Here is a 12,466-nt window from a genome sequence, read left to right as displayed (position 1 = left end):
ATACAAGGCGCACTCACAGTTTAAAATGCACGGTGCTCTCACAGTTTAAAATGCACGGTGCACTCACTGTTTAAAATACAAGGCGCACTCACAGTTTAAAATATAAGGTGCACTCACAGTTTAATACAAGGTGCACTCACAGTTTAAAATACAAGGTGCTCTCACTGTTTAAAATACACGGTGCATTAATGTTTATAATGAACGGTGCTCTCACAGTTTAAAATACAAGGTGCTCTCACTGTTTAAAATACAAGGTGCTCTCACTGTTTAAAATGAACGGTGCACTCACAGTTTAAAATACAAGGTGCTCTCACTGTTTAAAATGCACGGTGCACTCACAGTTTAAAATACAAGGTGCTCTCACAGTTTAAAATACAAGGTGCTCTCACTGTTTAAAATGCACGGTGCACTTACTGATAAAAATGCACGTTGCTCTCACAGTTTAAAATGCACGGTGCTCTCACTGTTTAAAATACAAGGTGCTCTCACTGTTTAAAATACAAGGTGCTCTCACAGTTTAAAATACAAGGTGCTCTCACTGTTTAAAATGAACGGTGCACTCACTGTTTAAAATACAAGGTGCTCTCACTGTTTAAAATGCACGGTGCACTTACTGATAAAAATGCACGTTGCTCTCACTGTTTAAAATGCACGGTGCTCTCACAGTTTAAAATGTATGGTGCTCTCATTGTTTAAAATGCACGGTGCTCTCATTGTTTAAAATGCACGGTGCTCTCACTGTTTAAAATGCACGGTGCTCTCATTGTTTAAAATGCACGGTGCATTAATGTTTATAATGAACGGTGCTCTCACTGTTTAAAATACAAGGTGCTCTCACTGTTTGAAATACAAGGTGCTCTCACAGTTTGAAATACAAGGTGCTCTCACTGTTTAAAATGAACGGTGCACTCACAGTTTAAAATACAAGGTGCTCTCACTGTTTAAAATGCACGGTGCACTTACTGATAAAAATGCACGTTGCTCTCACTGTTTAAAATGCACGGTGCTCTCACTGTTTAAAATGCACGGTGCTCTCACTGTTTAAAATGCACGGTGCTCTCACTGTTTAAAATGTATGGTGCTCTCATTGTTTAAAATACAAGGTGCTCTCACTGTTTAAAATGCACGGTGCATTAATGTTTATAATGAACGGTGCTCTCACTGTTTAAAATACAAGGTGCTCTCACAGTTTAAAATACAAGGTGCTCTCACTGTTTAAAATGAACGGTGCACTCACAGTTTGAAATACAATGTGCTCTCACTGTTTAAAATACAAGGTGCACTTACTGATAAAAATGCACGTTGCTCTCACTGTTTAAAATACAAGGTGCTCTCACTGTTTAAAATGCACGGTGCACTTACTGATAAAAATGCACGTTGCTCTCACTGTTTAAAATGCACGGTGCACTTACTGATAAAAATGCACGTTGCTCTCACTGTTTAAAATACAAGGTGCTCTCACTGTTTAAAATGCACGGTGCACTTACTGATAAAAATGGACGTTGCTCTCATTGTTTAAAATGCACGGTGCTCTCATTGTTTAAAATGCACGGTGCTCTCACTGTTTAAAATGCACGGTGCTCTCACTGTTTAAAATGCACGGTGCTCTCACTGTTTAAAATGCATGGTGCTCTCACAGTTTAAAATGCACGTTGCTCTCACAGTTTAAAATACAAGGTGCACTCACAGTTTAAAATGCACGGTGCACTCACAGTTTGAAATACAATGTGCTCTCACTGTTTAAAATACAAGGTGCTCTCACTGTTTAAAATGCACGGTGCATTTACTGATAAAAATGCACGTTGCTCTCACTGTTTAAAATGCACGGTGCTCTCACTGTTTAAAATACAAGGTGCACTCACAGTTTAAAATACAAGGTGCTCTCACTGTTTAAAATGCACGGTGCACTCAATGTTTACAATGAACGGTGCTCTCACTGTTTAAAATACAAGGTGCTCTCACAGTTTAAAATACAAGGTGCTCTCACTGTTTAAAATACAAGGTGCTCTCACTGTTTAAAATGAACGGTGCACTCACAGTTTAAAATACAAGGTGCTCTCACTGTTTAAAATGCACGGTGCACTCACAGTTTAAAATACAAGGTGCTCTCACAGTTTAAAATGCACGGTGCTCTCACAGTTTAAAATACAAGGTGCTCTCACTGTTTAAAATGCACGGTGCTCTCATTGTTTAAAATGCACGGTGCTCTCATTGTTTAAAATGCACGGTGCTCTCACTGTTTAAAATGCACGGTGCTCTCATTGTTTAAAATGCACGGTGCATTAATGTTTATAATGAACGGTGCTCTCACTGTTTAAAATACAAGGTGCTCTCACTGTTTGAAATACAAGGTGCTCTCACAGTTTGAAATACAAGGTGCTCTCACTGTTTAAAATGAACGGTGCACTCACAGTTTAAAATACAAGGTGCTCTCACTGTTTAAAATGCACGGTGCACTGACTGATAAAAATGCACGTTGCTCTCACTGTTTAAAATGCACGGTGCTCTCACTGTTTAAAATGCACGGTGCTCTCACTGTTTAAAATGCACGGTGCTCTCACTGTTTAAAATGTATGGTGCTCTCATTGTTTAAAATGCACGGTGCTCTCACAGTTTAAAATACAAGGTGCACTCACAGTTTAAAATGCACGGTGCACTCACAGTTTGAAATACAAGGTGCTCTCACAGTTTAAAATGCACGGTGCACTCACAGTTTGAAATACAAGGTGCTCTCACTGTTTAAAATACAAGGTGCTCTCACTGTTTAAAATGTATGGTGCTCTCATTGTTCAAAATGCACGGTGCTCTCACAGTTTAAAATACAAGGTGCACTCACAGTTTAAAATGCACGGTGCACTCACAGTTTGAAATACAAGGTGCTCTCACTGTTTAAAATACAAGGTGCTCTCACTGTTTAAAATGCACGGTGCACTTACTGATAAAAATGCACGTTGCTCTCACTGTTTAAAAAGCACGGTGCTCTCACTGTTTAAAATACAAGGTGCACTCACAGTTTAAAATACAAGGTGCTCTCACTGTTTAAAATGCACGGTGCACTCAATGTTTATAATGAACGGTGCTCTCACTGTTTAAAATGCACGGTGCTCTCACTGTTTAAAATGCACGGTGCTCTCCTTGTTTAAAATGCACGGTGCTCTCACAGTTTAAAATAGAAGGTGCTCTCACAGTTTAAAATACAAGGTGCTCTCACTGTTTAAAATGCACGGTGCACTCAATGTTTATAATGAACGTTGCTCTCATTGTTTAAAATACAAGGTGCTCTCACTGTTTAAAATGCACGGTGCACTCAATGTTTATAATGAACTTTGCTCTCATTGTTTAAAATGCACGGTGCTCTCACTGTTTAAAATACAAGGTGCACTCACAGTTTAAAATACAAGGTGCTCTCACTGTTTAAAATGAACGGTGCACTCAATGTTTATAATGAACGGTGCTCTCACTGTTTAAAATGCACGGTGCACTCAATGTTTATAATTAACGGTGCTCTCACTGTTTAAAATGCACGGTGCTCTCACAGTTTAAAATGCACGGTGCTCTCATTGTTTAAAATGCACGGTGCTCTCCTTGTTTAAAATGCACGGTGCTCTCACAGTTTAAAATAGAAGGTGCTCTCACAGTTTAAAATACAAGGTGCTCTCACTGTTTAAAATGCACGGTGCTCTCATTGTTTAAAATGCACGGTGCTCTCACTGTTAAAAATGCACGGTGCTCTCACAGTTTAAAATGCACGGTGCTCTCCAGTTTAAAATACAAGGTGCACTCACTGTTTAAAATGCACGGTGCTCTCACTGTTTAAAATGCACGGTGGTCTCACAGTTTAAAATACAAGGTGCACTCACGGTTTAAAATAGAAGGTGCTCTCACTGTTTAAAATGCACGGTGCTCTCACTGTTTAAAATGCACGGTGCTCTCACTGTTTAAAATGCACGGTGCTCTCACTGTTCAAAATACAAGGTGCAATTGCTGTTTAAAATGCTCGGTGCTCTCACTGTTTTAAATGCACGGTGCTCTCACTGTTCATAATGCATGGTGCTCTCACTGTTTAAAATGCACGGTGCTCTCACTGTTTAAAATGCACGGTGCACTAACTGATAAACATGCACGTTGCTCTCACTGTTTAAAATACAAGGTGCTCTCACTGTTTAAAATGCACGGTGCTCTCACTGTTTTAAATGCACGGTGCTCTCACTGTTTATAATGCACGGTGCTCTCACTGTTTAAAATGCATGGTGCTCTCTCTGCCCATAATGCATGGTGCTCTCACTGTTTAAAATGCATGGTGCTCTCACTGTTTTAAATGCATGGTGCTCTCACGGTTTATAATGCATGGTGCTCTCACTGCTTATAAAGCATGGTGCTCCCACAGTTTGTCATGCAGTGTGCTCTCATTGTTTAAAATGCATGGTGCTCTCACTGTATATAATGCTTGGTATCTCACTGTTTACAATGCATGGTGCTCTCACTGTTTTTAATGCATGGTGCTCTCCTTGTTTAAAATGCACGGTGCTCTCACAGTTTAAAATAGAAGGTGCTCTCACAGTTTAAAATACAAGGTGCTCTCACTGTTTAAAATGCACGGTGCACTCAATGTTTAAAATGCACGGTGCACTCAATGTTTATAATTAACGGTGCTCTCACTGTTTAAAATGCACGGTGCTCTCACAGTTTAAAATGCACGGTGCTCTCATTGTTTAAAATGCACGGTGCTCTCCTTGTTTAAAATGCACGGTGCTCTCACTGTTTAAAATACAAGGTGCACTCACAGTTTAAAATACAAGGTGCTCTCACTGTTTAAAATGCACGGTGCACTCAATGTTTATAATGAACGGTGCTCTCACTGTTTAAAATGCACGGTGCACTCAATGTTTATAATTAACGGTGCTCTCACTGTTTAAAATGCACGGTGCTCTCACAGTTTAAAATGCACGGTGCTCTCATTGTTTAAAATGCACGGTGCTCTCCTTGTTTAAAATGCACGGTGCTCTCACAGTTTAAAATAGAAGGTGCTCTCACAGTTTAAAATACAAGGTGCTCTCACTGTTTAAAATGCACGGTGCACTCAATGTTTATAATGAACGTTGCTCTCATTGTTTAAAATGCACGGTGCTCTCATTGTTTAAAATGCACGGTGCTCTCACTGTTAAAAATGCACGGTGCTCTCACAGTTTAAAATGCACGGTGCTCTCCAGTTTAAAATACAAGGTGCACTCACTGTTTAAAATGCACGGTGCTCTCACTGTTTAAAATGCACGGTGGTCTCACAGTTTAAAATACAAGGTGCACTCACGGTTTAAAATAGAAGGTGCTCTCACTGTTTAAAATGCACGGTGCTCTCACTGTTTAAAATGCACGGTGCTCTCACTGTTTAAAATGCACGGTGCTCTCACTGTTCAAAATACAAGGTGCAATTGCTGTTTAAAATGCTCGGTGCTCTCACTGTTTTAAATGCACGGTGCTCTCACTGTTCATAATGCATGGTGCTCTCACTGTTTAAAATGCACGGTGCTCTCACTGTTTAAAATGCACGGTGCACAAACTGATAAACATGCACGTTGCTCTCACTGTTTAAAATACAAGGTGCTCTCACTGTTTAAAATGCACGGTGCTCTCACTGTTTTAAATGCACGGTGCTCTCACTGTTTATAATGCACGGTGCTCTCACTGTTTAAAATGCATGGTGCTCTCTCTGCCCATAATGCATGGTGCTCTCACTGTTTAAAATGCATGGTGCTCTCACTGTTTTAAATGCATGGTGCTCTCACGGTTTATAATGCATGGTGCTCTCACTGCTTATAAAGCATGGTGCTCCCACAGTTTGTCATGCAGTGTGCTCTCATTGTTTAAAATGCATGGTGCTCTCACTGTATATAATGCTTGGTATCTCACTGTTTACAATGCATGGTGCTCTCACTGTTTTTAATGCATGGTGCTCTCACAATTTATAATGCATGGTGCTCTCACATTTTAAAATACAAGGTGCACTGTTTAAAATGCACGGTGCTCTCACTGTTTAAAATGCACGGTGCACTTACTGATAAACATGCACGTTGCTCTCACTGTTTAAAATACAAGGTGCTCTCACTGTTTAAAATGCACGGTGCTCTCACTGTTTTAAATGCACGGTGCTCTCACTGTTTATAATGCACGGTGCTCTCACTGTTTAAAATGCATGGTGCTCTCTCTGCCCATAATGCATGGTGCTCTCACTGTTTAAAATGCATGGTGCTCTCACTGTTTTAAATGCATGGTGCTCTCACGGTTTATAATGCATGGTGCTCTCACTGCTTATAAAGCATGGTGCTCCCACAGTTTGTCATGCAGTGTGCTCTCATTGTTTAAAATGCATGGTGCTCTCACTGTATATAATGCTTGGTATCTCACTGTTTACAATGCATGGTGCTCTCACTGTTTTTAATGCATGGTGCTCTCACAATTTATAATGCATGGTGCTCTCACAGTTTAAAATACAAGGTGCACTGTTTAAAATGCACGGTGCTCTCACAGTTCAAAATACAAGGTGCACTCACAGTTTAAAATACAAGGTGCACTCACAGTTTAAAATACAAGGTGCTCTCACTGTTTAAAATGCACGGTGCTCTCACTGTTTATAATGCACGGTGCTCTCACTGTTTAAAATGCACGGTGCTCTCACTGTTTAAAATGCATGGGGCTCTCACTCTTTATAATGCATGGTGCTCACACTGTTTTAAATGCATGGTGTTCTCACTGCTTACAATGCATGGTGCTCTCAATGTTTATAATGCATGTTGCTCTCACTCTTTATAAAGCATGGTGCTCCCACTGTTTCTAATGCAAGGTGCTCTCACTGTTTATAATGCATATTGGTCTCACTGTTCATAATCAATGCTCCTCTCACTGTTTGTAATGCATGGTGCTCTCACTGTTTAAAATGCATTGGTCTCTCACTGTTGATAATGCATGGTCCTCTCACTGTTTAAAATGCATGGTGCTCTCACTGCTTATAATGCATGGCGCTCTCACTGTTTATAATGCATGGCGCTCTCACTGTTTATAATGCATGGCGCTCTCACTGTTTATAATGCATGGCGCTCTCACTGTTTATAATGCATGGTGCTCTCACTGGTTGAAATGCATGGTCCTCTCACTGTTTAAAATGCATCGTGCTCTCACTGTCTATAATGCTTGGTATCTCACTGTTTATAATGCATGGTGCTCTCACTGTTTAATGTGCATAGTGCTCTCACTGCTTATAAGGCATGGTGCACTCACTGTATATAATGCATGGTGCTCTCACTGTTTATAATGCATGGTGCTCTCACTGTTTATAATGCACGTTGCTCTCACTGTTTATAATGCATGGTGCTCTCACTGTTTATAATACACGTTGCTCTCACTGTTTATCATGCATGTTGCTCTCACTGCATTCAATGCATTGTGCTCACACTGTTTATCATGCATGTTGCTCTCACTGCTTATAATGCACAGTGCTCTCACTGTTTATAATGCATGGTGCTCTCACTGTTTATAATGCATTGTGCTCCTACTGTTTATAATGCATGGTGTTCTGACAGTTTATAATGTATGGTGCTCTCACTGTTTAATGTGCATAGTGCTCTCACTGCTTGTAATGCACGGTGCACTCACTGTATATAATGCATCGTGCTCTCACTGTTTATAATGCATGGTGCGCTCACTGTTTATCATGCATGGTGCTTTCACTGTTTATAATGCATCGTGCTCTCACTGTATATAATGCTTGGTATCTCTCTGTGTATAATGCATGGTTCTCTCACTGTTTATAATGCATGGTGCTCTTACTGTTTATAATGCATGGTGCTCTCACTGTTTATAATGCATATTGGTCTCACTGTTCATAATCAATGCTGCTCTCACTGATTATAATGCATGGTGCTCTCACTGGTTATAATGCATGGTGCTCTCACTGTTTATAATGTATGTTGCTCTCACTGTTTATAATGCATGGTGCTCTCACTTTTTATAATGCATGGTGCTCTCACTGTTTATAATGCATGGTGCTCTCACTGTTTATAATGCATTGTGCTCCTACTGTTTATAATGCATGGTGTTCTGACAGTTTATAATGCATGGTGCTCTCACTGTTTAATGTGCATGGTGCTCTCACTGTTTATAATGCACGTTGCTCTCATTGTTTATAATGCATGGTGCTCTCACTGTTTATAATGCACGTTGCTCTCACTGTTTATCATGCATGTTGCTCTCACTGCATTCAATGCATTGTGCTCTCACTGTTTATAATGCTTTGTGCTCTCACTGCTTATAATGCACGGTGCTCTCACTGTTTATAATGCATGGTGCTCTCACTGTTTATAATGCATTGTGCTCCTACTGTTTATAATGCATGGTGTTCTGACAGTTTATAATGCATGGTGATCTCACTGTTTAATGTGCATAGTGCTCTCACTGCTTGTAATGCATGGTGCACTCACTGTATATAATGCATGGTGCTCTCACTGTTTATCGTGCACGGTGCTCTCACTGTTTATCGTGCACGGTGCTCTCACTGTTTATCATGCGTGGTGCTCTCACTGTTTAAAATGCATGGTGCTCTCACTGTTTAAAATGCATGGTGCTCTCACTGTTTATAATGCATGGTGCTCTCACTGTTCACAATGCATGGTGCTCTCTCTGCTTATAATGCATGGTGCTCTCTCTGTTTATAATGCACGGTGCTCTCACTGTTTTAAATGCATCGTGGTCTCACTGTTCATAATCAATGCTGCTCTCACTGTTTGCAATGCATGCTTCTCTCACTGTTTATAGTGCATGGTGCTCTCACTGTTTATAATGCACGGTGCTCTTACTGTTTATCATGCATGGTGCTCTCACTGTTTATAATGCATATTGGTCTCACTGTTCATAATCAATGCTGCTCTCACTGATTATAATGCATGGTGCTCTCACTGGTTATAATGCATGGTGCTCTCACTGTTTATAATGCATGTTGCTCTCACTGTTTATAATGTACGGTGCTCTCACTGTTTATAATGCACGGTGCTCTAACTGTTTAAAATGCATATTGGTCTCACTGTTCATAATCAATGCTGCTCTCACTGTTTGTCATGCATGGTGCTCTCACTTTTTTAAATGCATGGTGCTCTCACTGATAACAATGCATGGTGCTCTCACTTTTATAATGCATGGTGCTCTCACTGTTTATAATGCATGGTCGTCCAACTCTTTATAATACATGTTGCTCTCTTAAAATCTATCGATCTCAGCTTTGAATATAACTCAACGACTGAGCATCCACAGCCCTCTGGGTTGTAGAGAATTCCAAAGATTCACAATCCTTCGAGTGAAGAAATGTTTCCTCATGTTGGTCCTAAATGGCCGACCCCTTATCTTGAGAGTATGAGCTCTCGTTCTTGACTCTCCCGCCAGGGGAATCAGACTCTCAGCATCCACACTGCCAAGCCGTCTAAGAATTATATACATTTCAATGCGATCAACTCTCATTCTTCTCAACTCCAACCAATATTGTCCAATTTTGCACAATATTTCCTCATACTACAATTGCAGCAAGACCTCCTCACTCTTATATTCCAACACCCTTCCAAAAAAGGCTAACATATCATTTCCCTTCCTCACTCTCATTCGACCCTTGGCAAATCAGTATTTCCAGCATGTTTTTCCTCTTTTCCTTCGATAGGGAAAATAAATGAAGGTTGATAACATTTTACTGCAATTACACTCGATTCTGTCTTGGAAACAATTTCCAACTGAACTGCATCAAATTCGATTGTAAACTTAAGAGTTTCTGATGGAAATAAACTAATAAGAACACTTAACTGCGATGGCTGGGAATCGAACCCGGGTCAACTGCTTGGAAGGCAGCTATGCTCACCACTATACCACCATCGCTGAAAATAATCAACATTAAAATAGTTCCCAAACATCAGATCCTGAACAGACACTGCAGGCTGTTGGATTTTGTTCTTCATTTTCACTGGTTTCTGACGGATCCTTTCTCGCTCTGTAGCAGTTCCTGTTTCCGCCCAGTAGATTTCACCAACCCCCAATCAATGGAAATTCCACACCAGCCAGTAATTCTTCACCTGATATCGGACTGAAGAGACAGTCGATACCTGCAATACTTGACCAGCTGGAAATACATTTTACCACAGCTCACATCAGACATTGAGTAAAGTTAAATAATTCCATTAAATCATTACAGAGACCTGACTACCAACTGGGCAGGAATGGCAGCTTAATATTCAAGTCCATAAGAACTTTAAAAAGGACAGGGAAATAGGGAAAGGAGGAGGAGCAGCAATATTACTAAAGGACAATATTACAGCAGTTCAAAGATAGAATATCAGTGAGGGTGAGCGGGCAGTGTAAACACTCTGAGAGAGACCCATCACAAGTGCCCCCACTGTACTCCTCCAGAAGGTATAAGAAGGGCGAGTGCGGGAGGATTTCTTCATTCTTTGTGAAAGTGTTTGTGAGATTGTGGAAATGTCTGGAAGAGGAAAAACCGGCGGTAAAGCTCTGTCCAAGGCCAAGTCTCGCTCATCCCGGGGCGGACTGCAGTTGCCCATGAGCCGTGTTCACAGGCTCCTGCGAAAGGGGAACTATGCTGAACGTGTGGGTGCCGGAGCCCCGGTCTATCTGGCTGCTGTGCATCGAGTATCTGACGGCTGAAATCCTCGAGGTGACCGGCAACGCGGCCCGGGACAAACAAGAAGACCCGCATCATCCCCAGACACCTGCAGCTGGCCATCCGCAACGACGAGGAGCTCAACAAGCTGCTGGGACGGGTGACCATCGCTCAGGGTGTTGTCTGATATCCAGGCCGTGCTGCTGCCGAAGAAAACCAGCATTGTGAGCTCCAAGAGCAAATAAACCGGCCAAGACTTAATGTGATAACCCAAAGGACAGGACCAACCTTATTGAAATCTTTGAAGAAGGAACAGAAAGTGTCGACAAGTTTAATGCAGTAGATGTGATATATTTGGATTTTCCGAAGGCCTTCTATAATGTACCACATTGTAGACTCATGGCTAAGTTCGGAGCACGTGGAGTCAGGATCAGCTGGCAGAATGGATAGTAAGTTGGCTTCAAAACTGAAAGCCGAGAATAGAGGTTAAGGGTCGCTACTCAGACTGGCAAAAGGTGGGAAGTGGAGTTCCAGTTGCTGGGACCACTGTTCTTCACAATTTACATGAACGATTTGGATTCGGGAATCGGAAGTACAATTCCAAAATTTGTGGACGACACCAAATTGGGGGATTTAGTTAATACAAAGGAAGAATGCATCAAAATGCAAGAGGCCATTAATAAACTTGCAGAATGAACAATCAGGAGGTCACACACTGCTTGGATAATAAGAGTGTAAACGGGATAGAGGAGCAAAGGGATCTAGTGGTACAGATACACAAATTACGAAAAGTAGAGACCCAGGTTAATCAGGTCATAAAAAGACAAATCAAACACTGGGATTCATTTCCAGAGGGATAGAGTTGAAAAGCAAAGAAGTTATGTTAAACTTGTATAGAACCTTGTTTAGACCAGACTTGGAATACTGCGAACTGGTCTCGTCTCCATATTATGGACATAGGGGCATTGGAGAAGGTGCAAACAAGATTCACAAGGATGATACCAGGAATGAGAGGATATTCTTATCAGGAAAGACTGAACAGACTGGGTCTCGTTTCACTCGAAAAGAGAAGGCTGAGAGTTGATCTGATCGAGGTTTTTAAGATAATTACTGGGTTTGTTAGGATAGATGTCGAGAAAATATTTCCACTTGTGGGGAGTCCAAAACTTCAGGTAATAAATATAAAATATTCACTAATAAATCAAATAGGGAATTCAGGAGAAATTGCTTTACCCAGAGAGTGGTTAGAATGTGGAACTTGCAACTACGAGGAGTAGCTGAGGCAAATAACATAGGGGCATTTAAGGGGAAGATAGATCAGCACATGAGGGAGAAAGGAATAGAAGGATATGCAGATAGGGTTAGATGAAGTAAGGAAGGAGGAGGCTCATGAGCAGCATAAACGCCGGCATAGACTAGTTGGGCCGAATAGCCTGTTCTGTGCCGTAGTTTCGATGTAACTCGATGTAAAGGCTCTTTTCAGAGCCACCCTCTGTATCTGTGAAAGGACTGGTTACTGTGTGAAGGGAGACGCTGATATCATGCTACCAGTGTGGCTTTGAGCTGCTTTTGTCTCGTTGTGGACGAGATGAGGTATTAATGGGACTGGAGTCGGGGCAGTGACCACAGTCCGGTACTTTAAACGGTGACTTATCGACCCCAGCCCACACATCACCAGGTTTCTTGTATTTATTTAAACTACTTGCCATGCTGGGCTCGTAAAGAATCACCAGAACTGCTCGAATAACCTTTCTACATCTGTGGAATTCAGCGCTTCGCTCCGTTTCTGTTCTATTTTGTTGGATTATTTACTTAACGCAT

At 41.2% G+C, this 12,466-nt stretch overlaps 1 non-coding gene across 1 annotated transcript; it reads right to left on the bottom strand.

Annotated features, from left to right (window-relative positions):
* Positions 1–9,834: 9,834 nt before the first annotated feature.
* On the bottom strand, positions 9,835–9,906 carry trnag-ucc (transfer RNA glycine (anticodon UCC)). Its single transcript has one exon. It is a non-coding gene; the product is annotated as a tRNA-Gly (tRNA).
* Between the last annotated feature and the right edge of the window lie 2,560 nt (positions 9,907–12,466).

Source organism: Heptranchias perlo, unplaced genomic scaffold (genome assembly GCF_035084215.1).
Source record: "Heptranchias perlo isolate sHepPer1 unplaced genomic scaffold, sHepPer1.hap1 HAP1_SCAFFOLD_59, whole genome shotgun sequence".
Lineage (NCBI taxonomy): Eukaryota > Metazoa > Chordata > Chondrichthyes > Hexanchiformes > Hexanchidae > Heptranchias > Heptranchias perlo.
Note: the sequence above shows the minus strand (reverse complement) of the source record. Positions and strands in the feature narration are given on the sequence as shown.